Genomic DNA, 19,887 nt, shown 5'->3' with positions numbered 1-19,887 from the left:
AGGCAGAGTACAACAACACTTAGTTCACTGAGTTGTAACAACCATTCAGTCCTCAAGTCTGGTTTTCTCAGTATTCTCAATGTGGCTCAGTAAGCTTGGTGGGTTCTAAGACGAAAACTCCTTATGTGATCAGAAGAGAAACCAGAAGCAGTAGCCATACCTCAAATCACGTTGGTGGCTAGAGAGAAGGACAAGCAAGTAAAAAAAATATCAAATATCTTTCTGCTTACAAAGTTCTAACTTGCTAACAGAAGGTGCTGCCCACAATCAGGTAGGTCTTCCCATATCCAGCAAGGCAATCAGGACAATTCTTCAGGCAAGGCTCTCCAATCAGGTGATTCTAAGTGTGGTAAGTTGACATTAAAAGTATCCTTAATAGAACAATGTGGTAACTGTAGGTTACTGTAGAGAGAAGCCTGTCTTCCCAAAGCTTTGTGCATTACTAACCTATTGTCATAAGCACAGATATTTTGATAGGTACAGCATGTTCATTTCATGCAGCAATATTGTTAGTTTTCCCATTGAGGGATGCCACTTCCTTAGCCATGGGCTTTTACAAAGCTTACAGTATTAGACATGAATTCTATCTTGTGGAGGGGGCATCAAATTCAATCAGTAAAGGGTTTGTTGCCCCTTACCAGTCCTATCAATATTGTATCTGTGGACACATATTGCAGGTCAGTAGTATAGAATGCAGAGCCCACATGTTAGCAAGGCTGTCAATAATTTTTTTTCTCCCAGCAGCCCACATAGCACCTTCCAGAGCTATGAAAACTAGCCAGCAGGAAGGAAGTTTCCAGATCATTTCCAGCTTGATTTCTCTATGTCCAGTGACTGAAATGTGTGATGTCATTAGCAATATAGTTTTATACCCTCTAGTTCTGGTGGACAAACAAGACCTGTAGCAATAACTTATATTGTTTTGAGGCTAGAGGAACCTCCCTGGACAACAATAAAAGTATCAAGTGTGAAATTTTCTACCTGTGTAGCCTTGTATCAACACAAAAACCTTAGGAATTTTGGAATATTTTGATTTCAGGATCTTATAATTGGTTTCTTGATTTTGTTTTAATTTCTTCATTGTTTTCAGATGAGGAAAACAAAGCATAGAAATACTCAGTATATTCTCAAGATTAGCCATCTAGTAAGTAGAAAGAATAATGGAAACCAGCTAATGTATATACAGTGCTACAACCAGACCTTGTTGAATATAGATTCTTCTTGAAAGGGTCTGAGCCCTATACTGAACTTATTGTATATCAAACGAGCTCTTAGATATTATGGCTACTGCTCTAAAGATCAGATGTTGAGTAGCAATGCAATGCATTATACTCCCTCTTACATAACTAACAGGTATTGAAGAAGCAGGAAGTGAGCTAAGAATGACTTCTGCTGTGCTTGTTTTCATGTCACCAATACTTTTCTACTGAGTCAGAAGTTCAAAGAGAGTGTTCCAGCTACAGTTTAAGGACATGGTCTGTATCCACTGCAGCTGTTGTGTCATCTGATAGCTCTGGCAATTGGACCATAATTAGACTTTTCTTCTGTGTTTTTTTTTTATTTGTTTATTTATTGAGACATCTCTTTAAATGTACTATGTTGATTTTGAGGTCACCATGTGACTTGAGCTGTTCTCAAACTCTCAGCTCTATTGCATTAGTCTTACAAATGCAATTACAGGTACATAATGGCAAATTTAACATCTTTTTTAAAAATATTTTTCAATGCTGCTTGAGATTGGAAAGAAGACATTCCCAAGCTAGGGAAATGTTCCTAACTATATCTAAACTATATCCTCAGCCCTTATTCATATTAATTTTTGAACACAAAATGTTCTTTCAACAAAAACTATGTTGTGATCTATGGTCATGTAATTTATTATATGAAGGAATCTTCAGAAGAATTTACTACCAAGGTAAACTTCAAACACAGCTATGGGCTTATAAAGCTGTCCTGTAGCTTATCTCTTGTATGCCCTGCTTAAATTATGGCTTTCTCTAAAAGAACCTCTTTATTTTTGCTACAGATACAAAATTTTGCTGAAGATATCTATAGTAGTAGAAATTATTTTTTCTGGGAAGTATACTTTTTTAAACTAATTTTGTGGTTTCATATAAATGGCTGAAACCAAAGTGTCATTGAACACTGACATTGGCACTACCATTTGAAAGATTTCATGAAATCATTTTTGTCTTTCCCTTCATCACATCTAAGATTGTGGGTTTTAGCCTTTTCCTTGACTTTCACTTTTACACAGGCCTTTTATTAATTCACTGAAAGCTTTGAACATTCTTTACAAATCCTTGAAAACTTTCTCACAAAAATATATTATGTTGCCACATAACAAACTGTTCTTGAATGTATCATGTTTTAATTTAATGAACATGGTCAGTTCTGAAAAGGACTTTTCTTCCTAACACTTTAACATCTTTGTCTTTGCATTATCTCTATGGAATGCATATACATAATTACACCATTAGGCAGTTCTGACTTCTCAGCAACAGGTATAGGTTATAGGACTTATTAATGAAGTCCTCTGAGGAATGTAATTTGTTTGAAAAATTACATGTAGCTTAATTTTAAAAAGCAAAGTAATAGAGAATTTTCAGTGTTTACTGAATGAGTTTCTCTGGGTTCTGACAAAACCTTAAACAATTTAAGATTTGTAAAATGCCCAAAATGATGCCACTGTCCATGAAAATACCATTTTTCTATGAGAAGTAGCCTATGTGTTGAAGGATCCTATATCCACTATGTTAGATGTACCTAATAATGATTGACTTTTCTTGTGTCTGTGCTTAACGTACCATATTAAGCTTTGCTTCTACTTGAGTTTAAATTGTTAGGAATATGCAGGCACTCAAATGTTTACTTACTTGTATTTAGTACATAATGTCACAACTTAAATTATTTAAGAAAGGGATATACAGATATAAATTGATCCACCAGTTGACATATATGAACATGTGCCTTCCTAAGGGGCAGTTTCATGAGAGAAGTGTCCTAGAAATTAACTAGTCACAACCTGCACAGGTCTATGGCAGATGAGGTCCCAGCCCTGAGAAGAGAATCAGACACAAGACCCCATCCCTAACCCAGAAGACCCAGAAGTTCTCTTCAATTGACAACCGCTTATTACAGAAAAATTAATTTTCTCCAATAAAGTCTCATTGGACATAAAAACTACACTTAAGGGCAGACACCATGCCTAGCAGTAAACAGCAAATATGAAACAAACTCAACAGTAGTTGTAGAGAATTTTTTTAACTCCATAATATTTTACCTGGGCATTTTTTAAACTTTCAGATCTTTTGCTTATATATTATGATTTCCAATTCTGTGTTTTTAGGAGATTTCTATGCATGCAAAGTGTGTGTGTGTGTGTGTGTGTGTGTGTGTGTGTGTGTGTGTGTGTGTGTGTGTGTGTGAAAGAGAGAGAGAGAGTGTTGTGTGTGTGTGTGTGTTTGTATATATGTATATGGTTGTGTATTGTGTGTGTGTGTGTCTGTGTGTGTGTGTGTGTGTGTCTGAGGTATGAGTCTGCTTGTGTTTCTTTTGCCTTTTTTTGAGATTCGTTCTACTTGTTTGTTTGCTTGTTTACTCCTATTCTGGTTTGCACATTTTTGTTTGTGTATTTGTTTTTGCTTTCTAGCTGTCTGTTATTTTCTATTGAGAAAGAAGTGTGTAGATTTGGGTGGGTGGGCAGGTGAGGAGGCGTTTGTGTGTGTGTGTAAACCATCATCAGAATATATTGTATGAAAAAAATCAATTTTCACAACAAAGATAAAGGAAACAGAACTGCCTCCTAATACTGCTTCTCAGAAAACATCTGGATTTGAGTTTCACTGTAAAAAAGCAGCCAGGAGACCTGTTGTGCCGAACAGTTGCTTCTCAGTTTCTGAAAAATGGAGGTCAGAGGAGCATGGTGGGTAAATGGGAGGAGTGAGCGTTCTGCCAGCTAGAGAAGTTAACTCGTCCATGTAGGAATGTGAAAGTTAAAATTTAAAATTTTGAAACAGTAATAGTGGAGCAACTACCTTAAATGCCTTTCCCCTCTAATGTGAATGATGACTACCTTAAAAGCCTTCATAGAGGCTTCACATCCAGGAGCTGAGGGAAGCAGAATAACAGATCCACAGCTAGGCACTGAGCCAAACTCCTGGAATCCAGTTGCAGAGAGGGAGGAGGGATGAGCAAAGGGGACAGGACCATGCTTGGGAAACGCACAGAATTAGCTGACCTGAACAAGTGGGAGCTCACAAGCCCCAGTTGGACAGCTGGGGAACCAGCATAAGACGAACCAGGCCCCCTGAACATAGGTGTCAGTTAGGAGGCCTGGGCAGTCTATGGGACCTCTGACAGTGGAACCAGTATTTATCTCTAGTGAACAAATGGACTTTGGGTGCCCATTTCCCATGGAAGGATACTCTCTCAGCCTAGATACACAGGGGAGGGCCTAGGTCCTCCCCCAAATGATGTGACAGACTTTTATGATCTCTCTTGGGAGGCCTCACTCTCCCTGGGGAATGGATAGAGTGTGGGATGAAAGGCCACTGATGGGCATGGGAGGATGGCAGGGAGTGGGAACTTGGATTAATATGTAAAATAAGATCATTTCTAAATTAAATGAAATATAAAAAAGAAAATTTTGAAACAAAAGAGGCTGGTGATTTTGCCATGAGAGTTGAGATTAAACCTAGGATTTTTGTTTTTACATTAATGCAATTTCTTAGCACTGTAGCCCATCCTGGACTGAAGTGCACTGCTTAGATGTCCTCCTTAGCTTTGACTACGAACCTGATTGACATGGTCTAGAATCAAATGAAAAGGAAGCCTTTATTGAGGGATTAGTCAGATTAAAATTGCCTGTAACCATGACTGTGGGGAATGGTCTGCATCATCTTAATTGATACCAGCTCACTGTGGGTGGCGATATTCCTTGGGGAAGGTTCCTGGACTGCATAAGAAAGGTAGCCTGGGCAAGGCCAGCAAAGAGCCTTTCTTCACAGTTTCTGTTTCAGGTTCCTCCTTAAGATTCTGCCCTAATTCTTCCTCAATGATGGACTGTGACTTGGAAATATAAGCCAAATGAACATTTTGAGCACTAAATTGCTATGAATGACAGTGTTTTATCAGAGCATCAAAAATAAAACTAGGACAGTGGTAGCCCAGGATGGCCTCAAACTCATAGCAGTTCTCCTGCCTCAGGTTGTCAAATGCTGGGATAATAAGCACAAAACACCATAGCTGGTGTTTCAAACCAAATAAGTAAATAAATAAACAAATAAATAAATGTTAGCCAAACTTTGTAAGATTATGACTTAGGAAAGCAACAGCTGAAGCTCTCCAACTTTTGGAATGTGCTTTCTGCATAAGAAAAATGTCCACATTGGAAGAAATAAATGCATATGTTAACATGATAGGAAAATCAGAATTTCAAATGTATATCATCGAAATAAAAGGGTCTCATTTCCTTAATTCTGAAATAAGTAACATGGAGTGATTATGCATTTTTCAGGCCCCTTACCAAGCATGCATGCATGTTTGCATCCGTGAATGCACACACAAACACAGACAGACTGACAGACACACACACACACACACACACACACACACACACACACACACACACACACACACAGTTCTAGGGAAACTAGTAATTCTCCCTGCTCCCAGCTCATATCATAGATCTCCTATGGCAGTATGCTGATGTGACATTTGTAAGTGATTCTGGTCTTGCTAATGACCTTTAAAGTCACCCTGACACTAGTGGACATCCACATTGCAAATGTATTTCTTCTCAATACAGCAACTTTTAAAGTCAGCTTTCTTCCAGTTTTCCAAGTCAAATATTGATGATAATCTTTAATTTTCATCTCAGAGTATCTGATTATCAGTAACCATGATTTCAATATACATATTCTAAAATGTCAAAAATACTTATGATATTTAAAGATATAAATCTTTGGTATTCCTTTTACATGTGGGACAATGCAAATGTGTGAGTGATGGTTTTTGTTTGGATATTCAAAGGTCTAGAAAATATTTCTGTGTCAGCAAGGGATCTGGTAGGAGTAAACTACAAGATTATTCTGTTTGCCATTCTGATACTGCTTTACTCTCTGTACACCATGAGGCCATGTGTCAATATCATTCAATTCTTACCCTCTGTTCAGGGTCAAGGTTTGGCTGTCTCACAAACCCAAGGAAATATATAGGATACTATGAGAATATTGCTGTGGTGTTACTGAAGCTGAGATTGATTGTTTTGCAATTAAAATGTCCTTTTCATATTTTTACATAGCTGAGTTAAAGTTTCAAATTTCATCATATTGCAATATAGCAACTAAGCTGTATTTAAGCCTCCTTCTATGCCAGGCAATGAGGCAGTATTTTACACAGTTGAAGTTACATAATGCTTGTGGTAAGCTTATGTGTTAGCCAAATAATTACCATACATCTCAGAAGAAGGAACCAAGAGCATAAGTTGCAAGATTTAAAACTCAGGTTTGTCTAACTCCAAACAAAACTTTAACTATTTTATTGTTATCGTACAACTCATAAAACATAGGTACCTGAATTTGTTTCCATTCTAAAGTTTTACTTTGGCTTATTTGGTATTTCTTTTTATTTTAAGTGATTCATAAAAAATAAAATAAAATATTCAGAGTCATTCTAGTTATCAATAGCTATGTGAGACTATTTTAAACAATGAAATATAAGTAGTTGGGTAGGATTCGGGAATGGCTTTTTAGAAGAAATATGTCTTTTGTGACATATACATCACTCCTTAACCTAACTTCAAAAAAAAGCAGATACACCTATATTTGGAAACCTTCATTATAGATGAAGTTGAGGAGAACCCCACCAAGACAGAGTGTCTAGGAGTGTGTCTGTCTAACCATGGATTGTATATGAGAGTAAAAAAAAAAATTCTAACACACTTGAGAAATACTAAGGTTATCTTACCAGCAACTGGATGCACTTTCCATTTGATGAGTTAATATACTCTATGAAATTAAATCCCTAGAAAAATTCTTTGTTGTTAAATAATTTTGATTGAAATGACTTGATTCATTTCACTGAGAAGGAAATTAAAATATGTGTTAAAATATATCCTTTCATTGCTGAAGAAAAACATTTTCCCCCTCAGACTAAATGAATGTTTTATTTCTAAATTAAAACAGTAAAAATGGCTCTAGGAAGGAAATGTGCACTGTGAAAGTAAACTGGTGCAGACACATCACTATTTCAATTATATGCTTACTTCATGTAATAGCAAATTTAATTTTTTAGAAAAAGATTCTCTTTCTGTGTGATGGTAGTGACCAAATATAGATTATAGTTTGAATATGATTTCAGAAATTATATAGCATATAGTTTTAGAGAAATCCTTAAGTAACTCTACAACACATATAAGCAAGTAAATAACACAATACTAAAGGTATTATTCATGGAATCTTAGGAAGAAGAATGATGGACAGGTGATATGGCTCAGTGGAGAAGGAGGTTACCAATCAAGCCCCAGAATCTGAGTTTCATCTCTGGAATCCAGGCATAAAAAAACATATACAAGCTTCATTCATTGGTAATCCTACAGTGAAATGGGCAATAGACAATAAACTCAGATTCTAACTATCCGGGAGTACTTAGCGCGGCAAAAAAACAAAAAACAAAAAACAAAAAACAAAACACAGTAGAGGGCTCCTCCCAATAAGGTGGAAGGTGAGAACAAAATTCTAAAAGTTGCTCTCTCATGTCCATTGATGCACTGTGTTAAGCATGGATGCACCACACACACACACACACACACACACACACACACACACACACACACACTGTATCTGCCCCACCCCAACAAACACATAATCTATGTTTTAAAAGAATATTACAGTTTACACAACCAAAATAATTTTTTTCAGTGGCAAAAATCGACCTGTACCATGAATTTATCAACCTTTAATTCCATTATTTTATAATACTTGTAAAGATAAAATAAAACTGGCCTTTGTCAGCCTTCACCATTTTACTGAAAACTGTTACATATCTTGTTGGAAACAGATTTAGGATGTGCCTTTAAATATTGAAATTAATTCAGTAAAAGGGACGTGTAGTTTTACATTCACTGTAGTGTATAACATGGTGGAGTGGGGTGACACTTACCACCAGGAAGAAATGCCTTTCTCTTATGTGTAAAGACAACTTCTGGACGTATTGATTTTGGAGAATTAACTCTCTAAATCTAATTCTTCAAAAGCAAATTTAGACAAATCCAATGATTGTGGAAGAGATATCGGTACTGTGGCTAAGCAGGTGTGGGGAATAGGAATAATCACTTAAGACAGGAACTACGATTGGAAAAGTGAGTACCAGTTATTCTCATGCGGCACACACATGAGAGGTGCAATTCTGTGAACTCCTCAAGGACTCACTCCCATCTGGTTTGCTTGTAGTCTGATTATCTTTGATCCTTATTACTATCAAAGAAATTGATGTTTATCAACACTGATGTTTCAGAAGGTAACCCCCTATGGGCATCCAATTACTTTCTTCTGCAGCCAGCGACTGGGAAAAGGAAATTGATTGACAGATGGCCCTGGAGTGCAATCCTTTGGGCCCAGTGGGGTGCATCCAGATTGATTCAATGTTGAGACTTCCAAGAATCTTGCAAATACACCCTAGGGAACCCTAATTGAACTCTAGGGGTCTGTGCTTAATCCACTTTCAACTTGAAATCACTCTCATCCTGAAGAAACCTCTTTAGTTCCAGACATAGCTTCAAACAGCTAGAAGTTACAGTAGCTAAAGCAGATCCAGATTTTGATGGCATCAATGTTTTCATGCAAGGCAGGCTACAACCTTTGGGTAGTAAGACATGTTCTCCTGATAACTACAGTGCCTCTTATTCTGAATCCATTTGCACTGCTATAATAATGTGTCAAAACTGGATCCCTTATAAGCAAAATGAACTTATTTTCCACAGTGGAGGAGGCTTGGAAGATCAAGAGCAAAGCACCTGCATACTTCATGTCTGCCAAAAGAAAAAAAGTAAATGCTGCTTTGTCTAGAATATCCTGGCTCTCCATCTGTCCTTAAGCCTTTGCACATCCCCTTAGATCTAACTCTACAGCTATCCCCAGAAAGCCCTTTCATAGGCTTTCCCATCCTTCTTTGGGCTTCGGAATGGTTTAAAGACTTATTCTCTTAGGACTTTCACTCAGTGTTTGCTTAACTGTTGTCTTTAATCTCATTTTCCATACTTGTTAAGTGTTCAGCAAATACAATCTGAATGGAAGTATCTTGGCTTCAGTCCTTGACCTCGCTATGTCTACTTCTTTCTAAATAGAGTGTTAATAATAAATTGCAGCCTAGAGAACATTATCATTGAGATAATCAAAGGGAATTATGGTCTGAAATGCATACAGTTTAGAGTTCCTGTATTAGAAATAATTACTGTTGCTATCTAATGCTCTCTATTGCTTTATTGAACTCCTGTAAAATGAGTAGAGTGCCATTAGAAAATGATTCTCAATGGTCAGCCACCCAACTTGATATGCTGTACAGCCTAAGATTAGATTACAATTACTGGAAAAGTTAGAAAATCTTCCTGTGTCAGATTCATTGCGTATCCAGATGTCTAGGAAGCACAGATATACTAACTGTACCCTAGCACAACAAAAGCTTTTCTCAGTCCAGCTACATTTTAGTTCTGAAAGCAGCATGAGAGTGAAATTAGCATATGGCCAATTTGCTGGATGCCCAGAGGTTCTAGGATCATGCTGATACATCTTTATCTGCTCATTAGTATTATGGCTTGAAATTTGGTTTACTTGAGTTTATGCCTATTGCTCTAGAAGTCACTGCATATTACTCGGACAGCCTTTGAAGTGTATAATGATGAGTGATAGCCATTCTCATGCATACATGTCTGTGTGCTTGCATATATGATTAGCTTTATAGTTTTATATGCCGATAAGGTTTCTTTCAGGAAAATTCAAACTAAATAAGTATGTTCAGTACTGAAATCAGCAGGTTTATAAAGCCCCTCTTACTGTGATATGAACAAAACTAAATTTTGCCTTTTGTTTCACACTTAAAAAATTCACTTAGTGGGTAGGATCTTCTTGAGCCCTGATAGGACTGCCCAGGAGTCAGAGATTCTCTACTCATTTTCTTACTCTTAAAATTATTCTCAATTTAATATTCCCCTTCTCCAGGTCACAGATTAGAATATAATAAATCTGAATTCTCAACCTAATATGCTATCACACCACTCACATATGACTGCTAAAGAGCAGGACGAGAAAGTACTAATTAAAGCCAAAAGGAAAAAGGACTTTGATCAGGGAAGAGAAGAGAGATGAGAGCATTCCCCACTACTTTAACTCTAAAAATAAGATTTCTATTTGTCACATAATATATTCTGATTTCTATATATGTATATATGACTCATATATCATATATGTATCATATATATAGGATATATCATAGTTTATCCTCATTATCATATCCCTCTACTCCTCCCAGTTCCTCCCCACTTCCTCTACCATCCAGATACACCTCTTCCTGTCTCTTATTAGGAAACAAACAGGCTTCTAAAGGAAAATAGTAAATAAAATACATAAAATATAATAAGAGAAGACAAAAATGAACACATCAGAATTGGACAACGCAAAGAGCATTAAAAGAGTCCAAGAGAAGGCAAAAGAAACAGAGACCCACTTGTCTAGACACTCAGAAATCCCATGAAAACATGAAATTGTAAGCCATAACTATATATGCGAGGAATCTGTAGGGTAAAATTAGATATTAGATAAGGAAAAGCTCTGACCCTATATTATGAGACAAGAAACCCCCAAAGATAGCCTTCAGTTCAGTTTTTGTTGGTCATATGTTGCTGAGCATGTATACTGTATTTCTCTAGTGATATACTCTTGGGAGAAACTGAATTTTCATTTGCAAGTGGTGATTAATTGGAGATTATTTCTGGGTTCAGGATGGAGATATATGTCCACATCTTTCAGCTCTAGGACCCTGTCTGGTGCAGACCCATACAGGTCCTGCATTCTGCCTCAGTATCTGTGAGTTCAAATGTGCTTGGATCCTGTTGTTTAAAGGGTTTTGTTTTCTTGGTGCCCTCCATCCCCACTGGCTTATACTATTTCTTCCCCCACATCCAATGGGGATTCCTTAAGCCTCGATGGGAGGGATTTTAGGGAGACCTCACATTTAGGGTTGAATATTCCAGTATGTGATGTCTGGTTGTGAATCTCTGTATTTGGTGCCCTATATTTAGTATCAGCTATAAAAGAAAAAAAATTAGATGCTGATGGAGCAATCCCATCTTATGAGCAAAGAAGGTTGTTGTTAGGAGTTATTTTATTGCCAAAAAAGAACAGTATTATTTGGTTTTACCCTAGGTACATGGTTTATATAATCTGAGGTTGTGAGTCATCCAAACAATATTGGGCATGAATTCCATCTTGGGCCTTCAGTTAAATCATATATTGTTTGATTACTTCCACAAGTTTTGTGCCACTGTTGCACTAGCATAGCTCAAGGTCATATAAAAGGTTGGTGGTTGGGTTGGAATTTATTTCTGCTTTGGCAGTGTGCAGATGTTTACACGTGATGAAGGTTCTATGATGTAGGCAGCAGCCTGACTACTCTATGTTCAACAAGTTGTGTAGGTGTTGCCTTCAGAAATATGGACTTTCTCTCAGTTTGTGGAGAGCAACCTACAGTCATGGCAATAGCCTGTGTAGAGCCATTCTGATTGATGTGAGGTGAAATATAAAAGTAGATTTTATTTGCATTTCCCAGGTTACTAATGATGTTAAACATTTTGTTTAAGTATTTCACAGCCATTTGAGTTTCTTCTTTTGAGAATTCTCTATTTAGAACTGTACCACATTTTAAAAATTAGTTTGTTTGCTTTCTAGATATTTTCTTGAATATATTTCTTGAATTCTTTATTTTGGAAATTATTCCTCTACTGAATATGTAGTTGGTAAAAATCTTTTCCAATTATGTAGGTTCCCATTGTTTCCAAATAATAGTGTTCTTTGTTGTAAAGTGCTTTATTGGTTTCATGGGATCCTGAGGAATGAGAATTTAGTTTAGGGATAATGTGTTAGATTCATTCTTACATTGGAATTATAGGAATGACTAAAAAGAACACAGAGGAAACATACCTTCCCATCAATAGAGCAGTCAGTGCTTTTAGCTCAACCAGGAAGCAAAAATAATACTTAGGACAGTAGGTATTGGCACTTGATAATACAGAGTTTAAAACAGGAGCAATACTAGCATCTTCCTTCAAGTCTTCCAGGAATATCAGGAATCTTAGTCAACAATAAGAAATGTCATCTACAGGGCTGGAGAGATGGCTCAGAGGTTAAGAGCAGTGATGGCTCTTCCAGAGGTCCTGAGTTCAATTTCCAGCAACCACATGGTGGCTCACAACCATCCATTATGAGATCTGGTACTCTCTTCTGGTGTGCAGATATACATGGAAGCAGAATGTTGTATATATAATAAATAAATAAATAAATAAAATCTTAAAAAAAAGAAATATCATCAACAACAGGTAAGGCATGAAGGACCAAATAGAGATCCTTGTATATAAATTTCCTCCATCAGGTTGAGAAACACAGGAAGGAGGAGGAGGAGGAGGAGGAGGAGGAGGAGGAGGAAGAGGAAGAGGAGGAGGAGGAGGAGGAAGAGGAAGAGGAGGAGGAGGAGGAGGAGAATTTGTTTCAAACACAGAGGTTCAGTTAAAGAACACAAAGACAAATTTAATAAAAAAAGCTTAACCATGTCTTTCAAATTATATCAAACACACACACACACACACACACACACACACACACACACACACACAGTCACATATTAAAGTTCAAAACATGTAGTTTTGGGGGAAAATGCTCAGACTAGATTTAGCAATGTAGTCAAAATTTTACAATTGTTCCCTTATGTTTCAGACAATAAGACATTTTTACTCATTGTCTCTGTAAAGATCTTAAGATTACAATTGTTTTAGGAAAAATAAGAAATTTTTAGAGATGTCAAGTAAAATATAAAACTGTCTAGAATATGAGGTAGATGAGAAATCCAATAAATTCAAGTTTCTTCATTGTGTATAGAAGAAACCTTTGCACTTAGAAATGGAAAACTCCCTTTATCTTTTATTTTGAGACATAGATGAAGTCTGACATACATACAGTATTGATGCATAGTCTGGCTTTCTGATTTTTTCTGCAGATTTTTTTTATTTGAATTAGAAACAAGATTGTTTTACATGATAATTCCAGTTCCCTCTCCCTCCCCTAGCCCCCCCCAACTAAAACCCTACCTATCACATATCCTGCTTTCTGATTCTTTAATCTTAACAAGTTAATAAAGCCTGATAAGCTTGATAATCTGTTGGGTAGGTCAAAAATTGGCTTAATGGTGGTCTATAAACATTCCTTTGTGGCCAAATTCCTTTTCAGAAAAAAATTATATTTGCATTATGTGTTGTTACAATTATATAAGATTTAAAAATTTTATTTTTATTTTTTAGTTATTTTCAATAGAGGTCCATCTTGCTAGTAAAATACTTGGTATGAGCTAATCGGGTCAGAGTAAGCCAATGATGGGAACAGTGTAAAGGGACAAACTCTAGAGATCAAAGAAGTAAGTATTTCAGAGAAGCATACTGAAAAATATGCACCAAATAAAACCATGCTGGCTAGCATTAAGCAGACATGCTGACATGTATGATAATATAGACAGATTGTGGGATATTAATTTCACTGGCAGATCAATAGGTGTGAGATATTCTCACAATTAATGTTGAAGGGGCAGGAACCTGCAAAATTCTCTTGATCTTGCTGGCATACTGTTTCTGCACGTGATCTACCACGTAACTTTTACACAGTGAACTTGAATACAAATGTGCTGAGCATTAATCACGATAGGGAGTGAAGATAATAATTTACATTGTAACTTTGCTTTCTTATCAAAACCTATTGTCCTGTGAGTATCAGTTTCAGAAACCCCTATGATTAAAATATTTATAGTGGTGTTCTAGGTAAAAACTGCATGATAAAGGTCACTGAGACATGGGAGAAAAACAATAACCTTTGGGTTAAGGAGAATTCTAGAAAACTGACCCTTCCCCTCTTTCTTTAATGGCTAGAGCTACACTCTTGGTTTGAAAAATAGTCATAGTGTTGAGTAAACAGAAATCAGGTACGATTTGGCTTCTGGAAAGAGTCAAGTTTTATTTTAACATCTATCCTTTGAAGATATTGAGAACCATTTCCCTGGAAATGCATTTCATTTTGCTTTTTAGTACTTCTGTGACATTCTCTAGGCCAGAATGATAAGAGGATTCTCAGCTGCCCTTTTCTGCTTGGGAAGATCATACATCTTGTGGAAGATTTCGATATGGATTTATTGGTACTTCCTTCATTGCTTTCCTTCTGAATGCATTTCACTCTGAGACTTATTTTCTTACCTTTGATGTGTCTGTCAGTCAAGAGGAGTATTATTCAGTATATCAAGAAATCACTGAACATATTTCTGTGAAAAAAGTTGAAAAGCTCTGTGACTGCTTGATGTTTGTTGATGATGTCATGGTTTACTATAAAAAAGACATAGTTTTTTGTCTTGTGCATCTTTTCTATAAGGCTCTTTGCAGACAACATGACTAAGAGAATGAACAGATATTCTGGATTTTTTAATAGCAATTCTAAGTCAAGTACTGTTTTATATTTGAATGCATCTATATAGTATTTCTTGAATCCCAAGATACTACAAACTCCATGGGCCACTGGGTAAATAAGGGTCTCTCAAAATTTTCCAACGTTATTCATTTCTTCAATATTTGGAAAATGCAGTAAGTGTCCCTACTATAAAACTCCCTTTGTTTAATTGCAAAAAATACCCATTGAGAGTAAGACTGATGTAAAAATTCAACATGTGCACATGTGGCTGGGAGTCTCTCTTCTAACAACTACTAAGAAAGTTATGTCATTAAACAAAAAATAGAAAAACTACCATATTTTTAAAGTCATTTTTAGTTGCTGACAATAATACTGATGTGAAGTTTATTCTTGGCTAAACTGAGAAGAAAATTTGAATTCTGTTGTATGTATCATTTTAAATAACTAAATTCATGAAAGGTTTATAGTTAATATTTGAAATCTACAATCAAAAGAAATAACTTAAGCTCTAGTATACTATTGTAAATGATATTAATTATATGTTTATTCTAACAAGGCTTTCATTACTCTATTTTGCTGTGTATTCTGTGTTACCTGATATGGGGATAAGAGCAATTTAGAGGCATTTACTTGAAGGGAATAACAAAGTGACTTCAGTTATTGAGAAGGAATACAGATTTAAATATTTTTAAAATTCAAATTTAACATCTACTAATTAATATGCATTATGAACTTTCAAAATTAAAAATAATTATGATGTATACTATCATTGGGTCTCCTAGTCATTGCAACTTTTATTTTTTCTTTTCTTTGTTTGAATAAGTCAAGACAAATCTCACCTCTTTTAAATTACTTTGGGATAAGTATAAAGAATATGTTAATAATTAAACACCTAAAGGACATTAATAATGAAAATTTTAGTTCCATTAAATATATTTTGAAAGTTGATAACATAATGAAACTTAAATGAGTTTATAGTATATGTTAGATATTGTGGTGTTTCTATAAAATACATTTTGCTAAGTATTTATTGTGTAACATCATCTCTCAATATTGTAAATGTATCACTTAATATAAATCACTGCTTAGCTTACTTCACTGAAATGATCTATATGTTTCAGCTATTGTAAAATCTTCGATTTCAACTTATTATATAGTAAAGATTGTGTTCGGGTTTCAGAACAAGTTATATGTAAACACAATATCAAGCACTTCCATGTAAGCTTGTCATAGTGGCAAATACTGCATATCACCAGTGAAAACCTCAGGTAATGACCTTTTACAGGCACATGTGACAATTTCATTACTTAGTCTTTCACATCAAAAGTACATTTGCCACTCATGGGAGAAAATAATATCACTGAGAATAACTTACAATAACATTTAAAATTTAGGAACTAAAACACCATATGTATATTCTGAGTAAGCCTGAAAAGAAAGAATTTTAATTTTGCTTATGCTAAAAGAAAAATTCTCCCTCTCTCTCTCTCTCTCTCCCTCTCTCTCTCTCTCTTTCCCTTTCTCTCATTACTCTGTAGTAGAACTTGAAATCAGATATGATGAAACCACCAGGAGTTCTTTTATTATTCAGGATTGTTTTAAGTTATCATGTGTTCTTTTGTATTTCTATAGAAAGCTGATTGTCCTTTCAAGGTAAATGAAGATTTGTGTTTGAATTTTGATTGGGATTACATTGAATTTGTAGATTGCTTTTGGTACGATGTCCATTTTTACTTTATTAATGCTATAGTTCCACGAGCAAAGGCGATCTCTCCACCTTCTGAAATCCTCTTTGGTTTCTTCAATGGCTTGAAGTGATTTTTTTATATCATTTTTATCAACTACATGTCCAATAGAGGGCTAATATCCATAATATGTACAAAACTCAAAATTCTGAATTTAAAAAGTAGAATACAGTTCGAGACAGAGAATTCTCAAAAGAGGAAACACAAATAGGGAAGAAACAATTAAGGAAATGTTCAACATCCTTAGTCATCAAGGAAATGCAAGTAAAACATCCTTTGAGATTTCATCTTACACCAATCAAAATGACTAAGATTGGTATAACAAGTGATTTCTCATGCTTTCCGGGATGTAGAGTCAGGAGAACATTTGCCAATTGCTGCTGAGAGTGTACAAATGGGAAGCTACTATGGAAATCAGTGTGGTACAACCTCGTGATGATGAGACTCAGTCTATCATAAGATCCAGCTTTATCACTGTTGGGAATATACCCAGAGTATACCTCATCTGCGCACAGAGACACTTACTCAACCATGTTCATTACTGTTCTATTCATAATACTTAGAAATTGGAAACAACCTAATGCCATTCAACAGAAAAAAATGGATAAAGAAAATGTGATACATTTATGCAATTGAGCATTACTCAGTCATTAAAAAAATAAAACCACGAAATTCACAGGCAAGTGAATGGGACTAGAAAAATCATCCTGAGTGAAGCAACATAGACTGAGAAAGACAAATATGATATTTATTTGTGGATATTAATTGTAAGATAAAATAAAGTGTGGTCAAACTTCACAGTATTTTTAAATTGGTGATTGCCAGGTCCATCCCACTGTGGATGGTACCATTTTTTGGGATGTTGTTACTGGGTTCTCTAAAAAGCAGACTCAGCAACCCCTGATGATCAAAGCAGTAAGCAGCACCTGTCTATTGCCTCTGCATCAGCTCCTGCCTCCAGATCTTTGCCCTGTTTGAGTACATGTCCTGACTTAATTAGATGATGAAGAGTGATAAGAATGTCTATGGCTCCTCCCCAAGTTGATTTGGTCATGATGTTTCATTATAGCAATATTAACCCTAACCAAACATCAAACTATAAATTGTAGAACCACAGAGGTTAGAGTAAGGAACTAGATTGGGACAGATAGATATCCCTAGGAAAGGGAAATAGAATAGATATTTATGGAATGTGTGGGGTGAGGGATACAACTGGAAACGGAGAATAAAGGAGAAATTACAAGAGAAGAGGGACTTGGGGAAGGGATAAGGGGAGAAGGCCAACTAAAATTAAGGGCCATATTAAGGGTGGCTTGGATACATTACAGTGGAAGCTTCTATATATAATATATGTTCTTGCACATACATACATTTATACAAATATGAAGGCAATCTTAATGAAACTGACAAATATTGGGAAGACAAAATCCTAACTGGATATCTATCACCAAATGAAGTTTCCAGTACCAGGATGGTATTACACCTAATTGACATTTTGTCCTGAGGGGTTCCATGGGTCCTCCCCACAAACAGCAAAGAAATTTGACAAATCTATAGGATGGTCTTGACAAACTGACCACAAGACACCATTGCTGACGACACCACCCACACAAATCATTGAACAGAGAAATTGAGCTGCTACATAGAGCCTATACCCTTATGCGTTCTTGGTCACCTAAGAGGTGTCCAGTATGGCTTCCATCTAATTGAGTGGGATTTCCATCAAGTAGAGTCAAAGGGAATGGAGGTCATCAAGAAACCAAGGAATAAACAGGATTGGCACACATGTGATATCAGAGAGACTGAGACACCATATACAGGACATGCATGGGTCTTCACTACTTGGGGTGCTAGAGGTGAAAGGAGATGTGTACACATGTCTCCATTCCTAATCCAAAAGCAATCTCCAATTTGAAACTCTAGCAAATGAAAATTTAGTTTCTTTCAAGTGAGTATCACTGGAGAAGCAAAGTACTCTTAAGGGTAGGATGCATGGCCACCAGTGGATGATGGCCAATAGAAAAGGAGCTCAAAGATATATCTGGGAATTCCTTATATCGGAGAAACAATATATCTATATCTATATCTATATCTATATCTATATCTATATCTATATCTATATATCTATATATATATATATATATATATATATATATATATATATATACCCTTTTACCCTACAGGTCCTTCTTTGCATATATATTATGGCTTCCAGTTTAAGGTTCTTATATACCCTCTCTTGGGGTCTTTTGCTTCTGTTTGTTTTTTCCAATTCTGGAGTCTTCATTATTGTTTTACCTTGTTATATTTTATTTCATTATCATCACTTAGAAGCCTGTTTGTTTTCTAATGAGAGACAGAAAGTGATGGATCAGGATATGAGTGGAGGTATTTGGAACTGAGCATAATAGAGGGAAGAGAAACTGTAATCAGGATATAAGTGAAAAAGCAATATTTTCAATAATAAGAAAAAGAAGAGAATAGCTCTCCACCCAAAGCCTTAAAATATATGGTTAAAATCACATGATTATTTGTCCTTGAGTAGATACAAACCATTGATGCATCATTGTTTTAGAAATTACAATAATAAATATTAATTTTTAATTAAACTTTAACAGTATGTACTATCACTGGAAACGTTTTTGCTTGTCCTTTCTTGCACATGCACAATCACAAAGTGCTTTCATTATCATTATTTTTAAGTTAAAACAAATAGTACATTTCATGTGTCTGGGTACATGTTGATCACTGTGCTTTGGTCATATTTGCCCTTAATTGTCCTTCTTTGACATTTGACCCCTCCTGCTGATCCTCTTAATTTCCCAAAGAGTCTTGTTTTTTTGTTTGTTTTCATCAAACATACATATTTATGTATTTACACATAGGAAAAACATATATGTGTGCTCTTACCATCTTCAGTACACAGTTGCATAAGTGATGTACAAATAACTTGAGACCAGCAAAGACTGTGTAATATAATTTTATAATGATTATGAAATAATATTCTAAAGGACATTAGAATGGTGCATTGAAACTCTTAAGGTCAACTCTATAGAATCTTTCCCTCTTAATTCTATGTTGAAGTACCCAGTCTCATTTTTCTCCAGTATCCAATGATATCTTTAGCCTTACTTTAACTTTATACCATTTGTTAAAGTGCTTATAATTGAGTAGAATTTACTAAATCTATTTAAATTAATTCATACACTTGATACCCATGATCACCTTGTAAAGTAAGCTAATCATGTCTTGTAATTTTTGCACTTAAATTAAACCATGCTTAATTTAAAATAAAATAACATGCACTTAAAGATACAATTAAAAATATTTTATTTACTTTGAAATTATATCATTCATTTTTTTGTTCCAAATTTCTCTTATCCATTGTGATTTTCCCTGGTATTTGCCAAAGAATCTATGTAATTTATTGA

The sequence above is a fragment of the Cricetulus griseus genome, assembly GCF_003668045.3.
Source record: "Cricetulus griseus strain 17A/GY chromosome 1 unlocalized genomic scaffold, alternate assembly CriGri-PICRH-1.0 chr1_1, whole genome shotgun sequence".
Classification (NCBI taxonomy): Eukaryota; Metazoa; Chordata; class Mammalia; order Rodentia; family Cricetidae; genus Cricetulus; species Cricetulus griseus.
Note: the sequence above shows the minus strand (reverse complement) of the source record.